Source organism: Equus przewalskii, chromosome 10, assembly GCF_037783145.1.
Source record: "Equus przewalskii isolate Varuska chromosome 10, EquPr2, whole genome shotgun sequence".
In the NCBI taxonomy this organism is placed as follows: domain Eukaryota; kingdom Metazoa; phylum Chordata; class Mammalia; order Perissodactyla; family Equidae; genus Equus; species Equus przewalskii.
This window is the reverse complement of record NC_091840.1, coordinates 26833404-26846669: the sequence shown is the minus strand read 5'-3', so window position 1 is coordinate 26846669 and position 13266 is coordinate 26833404. Positions and strand designations below refer to the sequence as shown.

Here is a 13266-nt window from a genome sequence, read left to right as displayed (position 1 = left end):
CCAGGTGGCACATGACAGCTATTAATTTTTCACATGAAAAATGGCTCGGCTAATTGAAAAACATCAAAAAGATTGAGGTTTACACAAATGTTCGGCTCTGTTTATTTTTTCTAATTTACTTTTCAGCAGTCAGTGAGAACTTAATGAGCTCTCATTTCTGGCTTCCTCCCTATTTATAGATATTAGCGCCTGTGGTGTTCTAGACGCATACACTGAGAGCATTCAGCCTGGGCCGCACGGCCAGCAGGGAAGAGTTACAATACCCAGGTGGGTTCCAGATGGGAATTACCGCTCCTTGAAACCAGAGCTGGTGCTCTCACTGGTCATTAGGGAAACACCTCGGCTTGTACTTCACATCTGCTGGACTCTGTTTTCCTTTTCTTGGCCCAGATTTTTCCATCTTGAAAGCCTTTTGATCGTTTCATTTGGTAGGAAATAAAAATAGGTAACATTTATTGAGCACTTACTCTCTGCCAGGCACTATGCTGTGCACGCTCCATGGATGATCTCTTCTCATGCCCATCATAACGCTAGGAGGAAGATACCGTGATTAAGCCTGCTTCCAGATGAGGCAACTAAGACATCAGGGGAGATTAGAAATTCAGACACCACAGTATCTCTGGTCCAGAGTCCATTTTTTTATCTTTGTGTCCACATGGCTGTATCTTCTTTTCAACAAGCAGAGCGCCAAAGGTGAGCTCTGCTCATTTGAGGAGAGAGAGATGTGGAGAAAACAGCACTGGGCCAAGAGACCACAGTTCAAGTCCCATATCTGCCAAGAGCCCCCACAGCTTTGAGTGAGCCCCTTACCCTCTCTGCCTCTAAGTTTAGAGGTCTGGGGTAGGGTTGGGGCCAGAACACTGACACCCGCCTTTTTTCCTCTCCACGAAAGACCCACAAGAGGAAAAAGAGTATAAGATTTACTAATGGGCAGCTTTTGTACCCATTAACGCCCAAAAGGAAGAGCCCTCTGACAAAGCTGGAAGGGCAAACACAAATTGGACTGCGGCCAATGTAGAGACCTCCTGCTCCCTCCCCAAATTTAGACCTTAGACCCCCAGGACCTCAAGGATGTCCCACCTGGTCAGGCAAGGGGTGAGATCAGAGTTCTTTGAATCCTGGGACAAACATGTCAAAAAGACAGAGTGGACACACCAGGAACCCTGCCCGCCAGTAAAACATGACTAAACCAATCCTCTGCTTTAGAGGAAGAGAAACAAGTAAGAGGGCAGAGAGAGGAACTGAGCTTACACAGCAGCACTCCCCTGAGGAGAGAGGCAGGATGCAAAAGTTCCCTCCTCCACACGCCAAGGTGAGGGCCTGGGGAGAGGAGGAGAAAGAGCCTCCTAAATTTCCTCACCTGTAAAGGAAGGAGCTGGACCACTGAGGCAAGAGGTGACATGGATGAACTAGAGTAATGGCGGCAGCGATGGAAAGTGAGTGAACTCAAGAGGTTCAATTTTACCCGGCTGCAGACTGGAGGTGCAGCGGGGGAGAGGTTGGAGCTTTTGGTTTGGAGAAGTGGAGGATGATGCCCCTGGGGGTAAAGACCTTATCCTATTCATTTCTAAATGCCCCACACCCAGCATGGATGGAGCCTGGCTCAGGGTCAAACTCATCAGTATCTGTTCAATGAGTAAGAGGATGAATAGAACGGCTGTGGTTTCAGCATCATCCAGAGACAATGGGCTCACAGGGCTGCTCTGAGACTTGACTCATAAACCTTATGGTGCTGCGGGGATGTTAGCTCATGCTATCCCGTTCATTTTGACTCCCAATCACATAGTTAACAGCCAAGGCGGCAACAGTCTCTATAATACGGTTTGTGGGGAGATCATAGAAATGGAAATAATTCTCTAGGAGATCAGCATGTTACAGCTCCATCACCTGCATAATCACAGACCTCAGGCCTTGAGAGGGTATTTAAAGTGTGCCTGGAACCCTGGGCTCCTGACTCCCTGCCGTGGGGCAGCAGCAGCGGCTGCCTGGAGGCAGACCTCCACACAGCGCAGGACTCCGGGGGGGGGGGGGGGGGGGGGGGGGGGGGGGGGGACCTCCGCTCCAGCTGGAGGGAAGATCTCTGCCTAAGAACTGGGTTTGCCGACTCCTAGCCTTGCCATCATCCTTCAAGCACCGAGTAACCACCACCCTCTTCTTGGACTTCAAATACAAACGCCAGGTGCATGCAGAAATCATATGTATAGGCTATCTTGTTTTTAATTTTAAAATCTTTTTATTTTTTAATTTTCTAATTTTTAAAATTTTTCCCGGCTTTATCAAGGAATAAATAAATAATTGACAAGCATAATTGTATATATTTAACATGTACAACATGAGGAGTTGATAAACATATACACTGTGAAATGACTACCAAGATGAGGATAATTAACACATCTCAATCTTATGTTGACAGCTGAACCCGTGAGTTCGTGCAGCTAATGAGGAGCTGAGCTCCATGGGATGTGGTCCCAGATCTCCACTGGGAGGAGGGTCAGGAAGAGCTTTTCCGATGATGTGCTCTTTAAGCTGAGCCCTGGAAGGTGAGCGAGCAGGAGTTAGCTTGGGGAAAGGGATGGTGAGTACTCCCTACAGGGAGAGGGAGCAGCACTTTTGAAGTTATATGAATAAAAAGAGGACTTCTTTAAGACAACGATCTAGGATCATATCTATATAAGGAGCTCAAGACAAGGAAAAAAACTCATTACATTTCCTGGAAGCATATTCCCCCTCCAATTGAGCGTGCGTGTGTGTGTGTGTGTGTGTGTGAGAGAGAGAGAGAGAGAGGGAGAGAGAGAGAGAGAGAGAAAGAAAGGAACAAGGAGAGGAGGGGAGGGAAAAAAGAGGAGAGGAGATAAACCCTTTCCCTTTGCAATATTCCAAAATCCCATCCTGTGGATCACTGATCATGGGAGATGCTCCATAAAAATAGAGTTCTGAGACCAAATAAATGTGTGGACTACTACATGCTATAATCCTCCTCTTAACAATTCACACAGTTGGTTAACAATTTAAAGACCATCGGAAGTCCTGCGGAAAAGAACACGGATTCTCCAAACTCATTTGACTACTTTTTCATGCAATACCTATTTAACATCCACAAAAGCTATGTCAGGGAAAGACTGCCATAAATTAATTTCAACAGCCACGTGGAAAGCGCCGACTCTGACGTCAGCCCCAAGGACCAAAAGCTCTTTAACAGAACAGTCTGTTGCTCCAAGTTTCCTATGCAGCCCCATGAGCATCGCAAATGCCCTGGTCAAGCCCCAGGCTTAAGGCGCCCATCCGCAAGAGGAGGGGCATGCGGGATGAAGCACAGGCTCACCATTTGATCCCTGGGAAGAAGGAGGAGGAGGCATGACTCGGGCTGGCTTAACAGAGATTCACTTCCCCGGCATCCTTTGGAATGGATATCCTGCATGATTGAGCCGGGCTTTGTTCAATTCTCAAAGCAATTTGCCAGGAGTGAGGAAGGAGCGCTTAGTATAGCAAGTTGGTCAGTCCTGGATGATTACTTCTTATTCCAAAACAATTACTATAAAGGTAAAATGGGCTATGTTGCTGTAAAAAATATGACTCTCTCCAAACAGTGACACATGAATTCCCAACCAGAGCCATCAAGGCCACGGCCAAAAGCAGGCCAGGCATAGGAACTACGGGGAAGTCGTTTCTGCCCTGTCAAACAGCACTGGTTTCAAGCAGAATTAAACAGACACGGGAGGGCTAGGTAAGTGGAAGGGAGTAAGAAGGGATGGGGTGCCCCGGAAACAAGTACCTACTTAGCAGTCTGAGCCCATCCCTAAAGAGCATCCTACAGAAGTGGCCAAGACAACCACACAGCTGCCTCCTTCTTCCACCTGGACCCCCAACCCCGTTGAAGCTTCTAAAAGAGTAGAGCTAAGCAGAATTTCTCAGCCTCAGCACTACTGACATTTGGGGTTGGGTCATTCTTTGTTGGGGGGGCTGTCCTGTGCACTGTAGGATGTTTAGCAGCACCCCTGACTTCTACCCTCTACATGCTAGTAACAAGCCCTCCCCTCCCCCAAGTTGGAAGAACCCAAACTGTCTCCAGACATTGCCTAATGTCCCCAGAGGGGTAGAAAGGGGACAAAATCACTCCTGGTTGAGAACCTCTGGACTAAAGCACTATGGGCATGGAAGGTAGGGTCTCCTGGTTCCAGGAGGTTCCTAGATCCAGGACATCTCCACAAGAAAACTGTGCTCCAGACTGGTCTCTCCCAGACAGCAAAGGGGAATACATTCAGAGGCTGTTATTGTCACCCTTTTTTGGGCAATGAGGGACAGGAGTGGCCTGAGTCCCTGGACGTGCTGCCCAGTGGCTGGCATCACAGCAATGTGCCTGCCCTGTGGAGGACAGCCAACATGGGGCACAGAAGCCAACAGATGTCAGAGAACTTTCCTGACAAGCCAAGGAAACCATCCCAGGAAGGCTCTCCCCTTCCCCTGCCTGGCTCCCAATTGTTTCTGTGCTTTGAAAGAAGGCAGCTTAAAATAGAAAGGTGTCTTGTGAGACTCAAGGAGGCCCAGTAGAAAGAGTTTTGAGAACTCTTCCTCAAAATCGAAGCTGCTCTTTGTTCCTCCGGTAGCAACCAACAGGTGGCATTGCTATAGAAGGACCTGAGTTCATCTCCCACAATTTATGAACAGCTTCCTGTTAGTATCCACTGCAGTGGGAAGAATGCCTTGGCTCAGAGTTTGATGCTGCAATAGAGGTTCTGATGCTGACATCTGCTCAAGGCCACTTCATTTCAGTGGCCCCTTGTCTTCTGTCCACCATAAAATGAGGACAATAGCAATATCGGCCTCACTGGGTTGTTTTGAGGTTCAAAGGGATAATGTGTATGAAGGCACTCTGCAAACGTAGAGCATGGGGCAGCTGTCAGTTGTTTTTATTAACTCAAGAGGTATAGTGAAAGTTGCAAAACAAATCAATTGTAAATGCCAAGGGGCCAGCCTGGTGGCATAGTGGTTAAGTTCACGTGCTCTGTTTCAGTGGCCCAGGGTTCGCAGGTTCAGATCCTGGGCATGGACCAACACACTGCTCATCAAGCTGTGGTGGCATCTCACATAGAAAATAGAGGAAGACTGGCACAGGTGTTAGCTCAGTGACAATCTTCCTCAAGCAAAAAGAGGAAGATTGGCAACAGATGTTAGCTCAGGGCCAATCTTCCTCACACACACAAAAAAGGTGGATGCCATGCAGACATTTGCCGAGGAGAATAAGACTGAGAAGGAATATCTGCTTTGAATACAGTAATTACAAGCAGCTAAGATGGAAGGAAAAACGTAGGACTGTGTTTTTCAAGATTTTAGGAGTGAATGTTAAATCACCTCTTAGGTACATAGAGAAAATGTAGCATTGCTCTTCAAAGTGGTCCTTTCTGTCTCTTTTTTTCTGCTTCTTTAGATCTTTATTCTCTTATTCCCATTCGCCTCATTTCCATTGCTGCTCAGTCCCCTCAAGTACACTTAATTGTCATTGCCAACCTCATCCACAGCCCCTATGAAGCATTTAACTGCTCATGGCATCATACCAGCCACTGTACTGAGAAAATTACTATTGGTGTAGGAGGGGGAGAGAGAGGGAGAAAGAGAGGGAGGAGTAAACGGGGAAACTGGACCTGACTTCTCTGGGCTTCCAATCTCAGACTGGACATTCAAACCCGAAGTAGGATGGGGACCTAGCATCGAGTGGGGACCTGGCACACACCAGGGGCTGTGCCAGGAGCATCACATAGCTCTTTGCATTTAATCCTTGCAGCATTTCTAAGGAGGGCTGCCGTTCTCAAAGTGTGTTCCGTGTAGTGCAAGTCAAATCCTTGATTCATTCATTCAACCAATGTTGACTGTGTTTTCTCAGTGTGCCAGACACCGGACTTGGTAATAATAAGAGCCAGTATATATATAGTGCCTGCTATTTGCCAGATACTTTTCTATATGTTAACTCATTTAATTACAACTTTATAAAGAAGGCATCGTTGTCATCCCAGTTCTACAGATGAGAAGACTAAGGCACAGAGTTAAGTTGTCATGTGTGATGTTAGTGGGACAGGCAGACTCTCAGATGGCCCCCGATGAGCCCTGCCTCCCGGTGTTCAAGCCCTGGCATAGTCTCTCTCCTTGAGTGTAGACTGGCCAAGTGACTGCTTCTAACCAAGAGAATAAGGCAAAGGTGACAGGCTGTCACTTCCATGAATAGGCTACATAAGACTGTGACTTCCATCTCGCTGGCAGACTTGTTCCCTTGCTGGATTTGAGGAAGCAGGCTGCCCTCTTGGCGAGGCCCACATGGCAAGAAACTGAGGGCAGCCTCTAGCCAACAGCCCACAGGGAACTCAATCCTGCCAACAACCACATGGGCTTAGAAGTACATCCTTTCCCAGCAGAGACTTCAGATGAGACCCCAACCCTGGCTGACACCTTGATTGCAGCCTTGTGAGAGAGACTGAAGCAATGACTCAGCTAAGCTCTCCAGGAATCCTAACCCATGGGAAGTATGAGATAATAAACATGTGCTATTTTCAGCCACTAGGTTTGTCTAATTTATCATGCAGCAGTAAATAACTAATACAACTAGTAAGTGGAAAAGGCGGGCCTTGTACTCGGGCGCTCTGGCTCCCAAGTCAGTGTCCTGAACCACTACACTATATCACCTTTCACGTCTAAGAGGATATTCTGTTTGTGGGGAAAATGGGGTAAAATCAGTTTGGGGCCAACCTACTGGTGTAGTGGTTCAGTTCACATGCTCCGCTTCGGCAGCCTGGAGTTCACAGGTTCAGATCTCAGGCATGGACCTACACACCACTCATCAAGCCATGCTGTGGCGGCATCCCACGTACAAAATAGAGGAAGATTGGCACAGATGTTAGCTCAAAACCAATCTTCTTCACCAAAAAAAATAATAATAGTAAATTTGGAAATGTTGACTATTATATCCCCTTCTTGAAGATTCACATTGCATGAAGAGAAGCCCTACAGTGCAGAAGAGTCTTTGTCTTCATCTGACCCACTGTTGCCCACACTTATCTGGTCACATCCCTCTTTGTTCTTGTGATACCTGTGGCATCCTCTCAAACCAGGATTCCATAGAAGACCCTTTGGAAAACACTGAGACAGCCATAACCCCCCTATTTTGCAGATGAGTAAAGGGGGACTCAGAAAAGTTAAATCATTGTCAGAAGTCACACATGAAGGTCCTGATCCTGAATGTGTGGTCTGACTCCAAGACCTGTGCTTTTTCCCTTGATCCGCTCTGAAAAGGGAAGGGCAGACAAAACTGCCTGAGGGACAGGGGAGCGGGGCTGGGGTAGAGATGCAACAGCCTGAAGAAAGCAACACCTGACTTATCATTAAGCACTGTTTATGCACACGACACGTGATCATTATGCACTGCTTAAACCTCAGCCAATCAGGAAGCAGCCAGCTACCACCAGAAGGTCCTCAGTGCCCAGATGATGTCACCTGCACAGTGGGAAAGAAGGAAGTCTCATCTCAGTGACCACAACTGCAGAATGACTGTGAGAAAGACTGAGTGGGAAGGTAGGGCCTGGGGAGCAGGTGAGAGGGTGCCCTGGGACCAGGCCTCAGCATATGCAATCACAGCTTTCCTACATGCCTCGCTTTGTTCCGTCAAACGGGTTCCAAGGCCCTGCAAGGGCTGCCCAGAAGTGACCTGGAGACCTGCTGTCCTCTTAGGCTAGGTGGCCATCTAGAATCATTCCCTGTTTGAGGGAGCTTACCATTATCACACCTAAGTCACTCAACTTTTGAACAGATTAAGAAGATGAAGGGAAGGAGGGAGGGACTTTGCCGGTGGCTATGCTGTCCATGCCAGATGGTGCACCTTCCTTATAGCATTTAACCCTCCTAACAAGCTTATGAGGTGGTAACGCTCCTCCCACGCCCATTCTACAGATGAGAAAATCGAGGTTTACAAAGACTAAGACATCTCCTCAAGGTAAGTAAATGGCTGAGCCGGGAACTAAATTCAGGTGGGTCTGACTTCAAACCAGGGAGTTATTTAAACACAGTCTGGGACAGGCAGAATTTTGATAGAAACCCTTTCTCTTCTCTCTGGCTTTCACATAATGGTGATGGAAAATGGCTGCTTTGGGAGCTTCCAGAGAACTAGCGATGCTAGAGGAAGGCACCTGTCTCTTCAGCACATGGAACACTCACCCTTCCCACGTTTCCAGAAAACCGTGGTGCTAAGAACACCTCTAAAAAGGGAATATGTTACCTCATCTGTGGACAAATGTAGAAAAAACGCCCTTGGGGTTAGCTTAGGATGTGAGGTTTGGGTTTCCTTTTTATGGCCATTTTTATAAATGAAATGAAAGGAGCTACCCTTCCGGAAATAACAGAGAGGGAGTTTTGTCATCAGGATGTCTGGGAAGCCGAGTGGCTCAGACAGAGCCCAGTCCGTCTGCGACAGAAGTTCCGCCTTGTACAGAGGCAGGATTTTGGTACACGGTTGGCATACCAATGCACGCGGGATCCACAAACAACCCTTTGTGCAGACAGGCTGTCAAAGCAGATGTCTCGGTTAATATTCTGTGGGGCTACTCCTGGACTCACATTTCCTTTCGAGAGTGTGTGTGGGCGCATGTGTGTGTCCGTGCGTGTGTGTACGTGTTGTAAGACTCAATCACCCCAGATGGGCAAATAACTATGAATCACTCCATCAATCCACAAAGCAACGTGGAAGAGGAAATATGCACATAACAAATTCACCCCACAAGTCTGCACCAGGAACTGTGCGTGCATTATCTTGCGTAAGGCTCAACCTGGGAGATGGCCCTCCCTCCCTGTTTACAGATGAGGAAAGGGAGGCTCTGAGAAGTTAAGCTATCTGTGCAGGACCGCACAGCTAATCCATAGCCAAGGCAGGATCTCACCCAGGTGGGTCTCGCCATCCTCTGCACCATGCTACTTCCTAAAGGAGAAAGGAAGGAAAAGGGAAGGGAGTGAATACTAATGGCTCCCAACCGTATGCACGGTGTCCTTGCTGGCCACTTTACGTATTCAATGCTTACAGTGATCCTGCAAGGCAGATCTTATTATAATTGTTTCACAGACGGGAAAGCGAAAGCTCAGAGAGGTTTAATAAATTCCTACAAGATCAGCCCTGATCTGACCCTAGTGTGTCTGCCTCCAACTCCTGAGATCTTTCTACCGCACTATCAATACTTCTTAACACAACTCTGCCCCTCTTCCCGCTGCCCCCCACCTCTGCTCTCCCACCCCTTCCCACCTGCTCCCGAAGCACTGACTCAAGGGAGGTTAGAAACAGGGACTGGGAGCTAGAGTAGTCCTTTGGACATCAACCCACAGAGGGGACTTGAGGGATAAATGTTTATCTCCAACAGCTAACGTGACTAACCATAGATTCCCGGCCACAGCTAAGAATGGTTTTCATTTATGGAGCGGTACATATGCACTGGATGAAGGAGGGGTTTGGGCTAAGGAGAAAACATGTATTTGTCACTTCTGGCCCAGTTATTATCCTCACTTAGCTTCAGTGGTCCCCTCTGTAAAGTGTGGTCAACTCAACCATCCCTGAAGGCAATGAAACCTGGAGATGCACAGCGGAGGGAGACGTGTTTTCTGGAGAAAGCAGCACAGAGAAGCAATGCCTTTGGTCCAAAGCCAAAATCATTCAAGCACCAAGTGGCCGAAGGAAGTCCACGTTACCATGATACGAGCCCACCTTCACACCTGCCTTCGCTCCTTCACTCTCTCCTCCTCTCTGCTCTAAAAGATCCATGAATATTACACTATAGTTTCTAGTCTGTCTATTTTTGCCTAGATAGGAGCCAATTTGCTTAATTTTTTTTGTCAGATTACATTATGTGATTCCCAGTTTCAGTTCACTACATCCATTTAGAGAAGCATTTTAGAATAACGAAACACGTTTTTAAGTAGGTGTTTCAGAAATGAGTCTCCATCTTCTCGCGGGAGGTGAGAGGTCTCAGTCTGGTGTTCTGTCTTGTTTGGTTTTCCCTTGATCCCTGCACAGCAGGCTGCCTTGAGTCACGACTCCCTGTCACATCATCCATCAGTTTGTTTATGAATTCCCTTATTCACTAAAATTTATTTATTTATTTAACAATCACCAAGTGTTGGTTGCTTGGGAAACACGGTCATGGATGAGCAAAAAATAGACACTGTCCTTCCCCTTGTGGAAGTTAAAGTCTAGTGGAGGAGACAGAAATTAATCACATGCCAAAAAATGTGTAATTAAAAACCATGGTAAGGGCTTGAAAGGAACAGTATAGGGTGCTTACAAAGCTAATAACAGAAGGACCCAACCTGGTTGAAGAAGGTGATGTTAGAGATGAGATTTAAAGAATGGAAAGGGAGTGGGGGCTCTGGGACATAGTCAGATTTGCATTTGGAAAGATCCCTGAATGCAGTGTAGAGGACAGGCTGGGAGTGGTGGCAGTGGCAGAAGGCACACACTCCAGGGAATAAGAGAGCAGATAGGAGGCTGTCACAGAACTCCGAGAAAGGTGCCGTCACCTTGGGCTGGGTGGTGGCTACAGGGTGGAGGGCAACGGTCAGAGTTACAAGCTATTACAGCCATATCATTGACCAGAGGGTGAAAGAAAGAGGTACCAAAATTGACTTCTGGCTTTGGTTCTGGGGAAGTGGATGGCTGGCAGTGCTATTCATTGAGCTTAACACCTACTGTGTGCCCGGCACAGTACCCAACACCATGAGAGATACAAAGAGAGCACTGAGTCAGACTTTCCTCTGTGTCCCTACAGACAAAGGCCAGGTTCCATAATCTCTCATACAAACCCCACCCAAGCCACTAGGTCCGATATGAATGCTATACCACTCCCCTGACTGGGCCCTGAACCTTGGCCAGAGTGAATCGGCAGCCTCTCTGTCCCAGAAAACACCAGGACCCTTCTAGATTCAGCAGTAAACAAAGCAGGCAAGGCTTCTGCAGCGGTGGGCAGGTGGACCTTCCCTCCCACGCCGACCCACAGCCTCACTTGCAGTCACAGTCTCTGACCCTTTGGCTGGGCTGTGACCTTGCTCTCGGCATCTATTCTGTGCCAGTTCCTGCCAGCTTCTCCTGCATTGCCCACAGCCCCCATCTCATCTAGTGCCTGCAACTGATGACTGAATTTGGCTCTCCCTGTGTTAATCCTTGCACACCATGAGGTCAGAACTCTGTTCTCCCTCTAGCTCTTTCCACCATCCCTGCAGGGCAGGCTTCTACAGTTAAAACGATTGTAAGAGAGCAATTAAAAGCTCTGTGACAAAGAGCATGAATGCGTCTGTTTTTGGTTTTATTTTCTTTTGTTTTGGTGGAGGAGAAGAGTGTGTGAGAATGTGATAATTACCTATATGAGTCAAGATTACCAGAAAGCAAGAACAAAAAGCGTTTAGATTTTTCTGTGAAGTCACCACTATAAAGATAGGTCGATTTTCTCCTGGAGGAATATTTGCCAGGTTCTAGAGAGAAGACCAAGCTTGAGTCCCCACTCAGCTGTTTATTTAAGTAAGTGATATCAGAGAGGTTAGATAATCTTTCTGAGTTTGGTTTCTTTCCCTTGTAAAACAGAAAACAACATCCACCCAACAGGGTCATTATGGAGGTCCAAATGGGGTCATGGAGACCACAAGGCACTGTACGCAAGTGGTTCTCGTTACTGACAGCAAGTCTGTGGGCTTGTTTTAAAGCCTCAATCCTCACATTTACCTTCTCTAGACCTGTTTCCCCCTGTCTCTGTTCAAAGGGACACTGTGGTCAAGAGAAAACTTCCTCAGAGGGCTGATGGATACTGTCTCTTTTCTCTTATACACAGGAGATGGGAACAATGCATTTCAGTCCCAGAATTTCACCCCAGTGGGCACTCTCCCTAGCAAGTCCCCCCTAGCCTATCTACTCATTCACTCATTCATTCAATAAATATTTAACGAGGATCAATTTTGTGGTAAACACCCTTAGGTTGCTGGAGGTACAGAAGTAAGAGAAATAAGACAGCACCCCTTAAGAAGCCCGTGGTCGAGAGGAAATAGCTAGGTGGACAGATAGTATCCTATGATAAGACATGTACCTCCAGGTAAGGCAGGTGGGTGTTTAAGATAGAATGGCAACAGTGGGGAGGAAGATTAAGCCAGAAGAGTCCAAGAGGTTCACAACAGAAGCAAAGCTTGAGGAAGACATGGGACAAACCTAGTCAACCTGCCATCTTCATGAGGATCATGAGCAGGAAAAAAACGTTGAGGACAAGAGGACTTTCTTGAATCCAAGGCAGCCATGTTGGAAAAGAGAATTTTTCATCACAAGGGAATCAAACATTCTTGGATTGGAAAGTGAGACAACTTGCTCATGCATGTTCTTTTAAAAGTGTATTGCGATAAAACCATGACCTCGTAAGAACCTACAATGGGTTGTCTTCTTTTCTTTCTTCTTTTGCTTCTCCTTTCTACCTGAATTGGACAAATGTGATATATACCACCAACACTGATAAATTAGACAGCCACCAACCCTGAGCTGAGTAAATTTGGGGAAAGTAAATATTTTTTGCAGTAATCACACATGCAGTAATCAAGGGACAAAGAAATTAGCAAAGTCTTCAAGTTACATTCAAAACCCCATCCCTGGCATTTACTTGAAAATATTAAGTACCTTCAAGGCAAATCACTGAAGTGGCTGAACAATCTCTACTGCAATATTTAATGATGCTTATAAATCCTAAAACCCTTCCGGGGCCATTCCTGGCTGGCGACGGAACAGTGTTTCATGTTTCTGAAACTGGGAGTACTTAATTATGTCTAACAAAGTCGATTATCAACACAGTGTGCATTCGTGTCTGAACTCAATTCGTCTCTTCTTCTGTCATTCAAAGTGCCCAGGAATCTGTCTGAACAGCGCTGGCAAACTTTTTCTGTAGAAGCCCAGATAGTAAATATTTTAGGTTTTGCTGGCCATAGTACCTCTGTCATGACCACTCAACCCCCATGGTAGGGCAAAGGCAGCCAGAGATAATCTGTGAATGAATGAGCAGATCTGTGTTCCAAAAAAACTTTATTTATGGACACCAACATTTGAATTTCTTATGATGTTCACATGTCATGAAATGTTCTTCTTCTTTTGATTTTCTTTAAACCAATTAACAATGTACGATACATTCTTAGATCATAGCCATCCAGAAATTTGGGCAGCGGCGTCCACTTAGCCTGCAGGGCATGGTTTGCCCACCTCTAATTTTAAACAAACTGGGCTAT

General features: G+C 46.7%; 1 long non-coding RNA gene across 1 annotated transcript in view; it reads right to left on the bottom strand.

The window, feature by feature from the left end:
* LOC139074064 (uncharacterized) overlaps positions 1 to 13266 on the bottom strand; it is a 112541-nt gene that overhangs the window by 90196 nt on the left and 9079 nt on the right. The window lies entirely within an intron of this gene.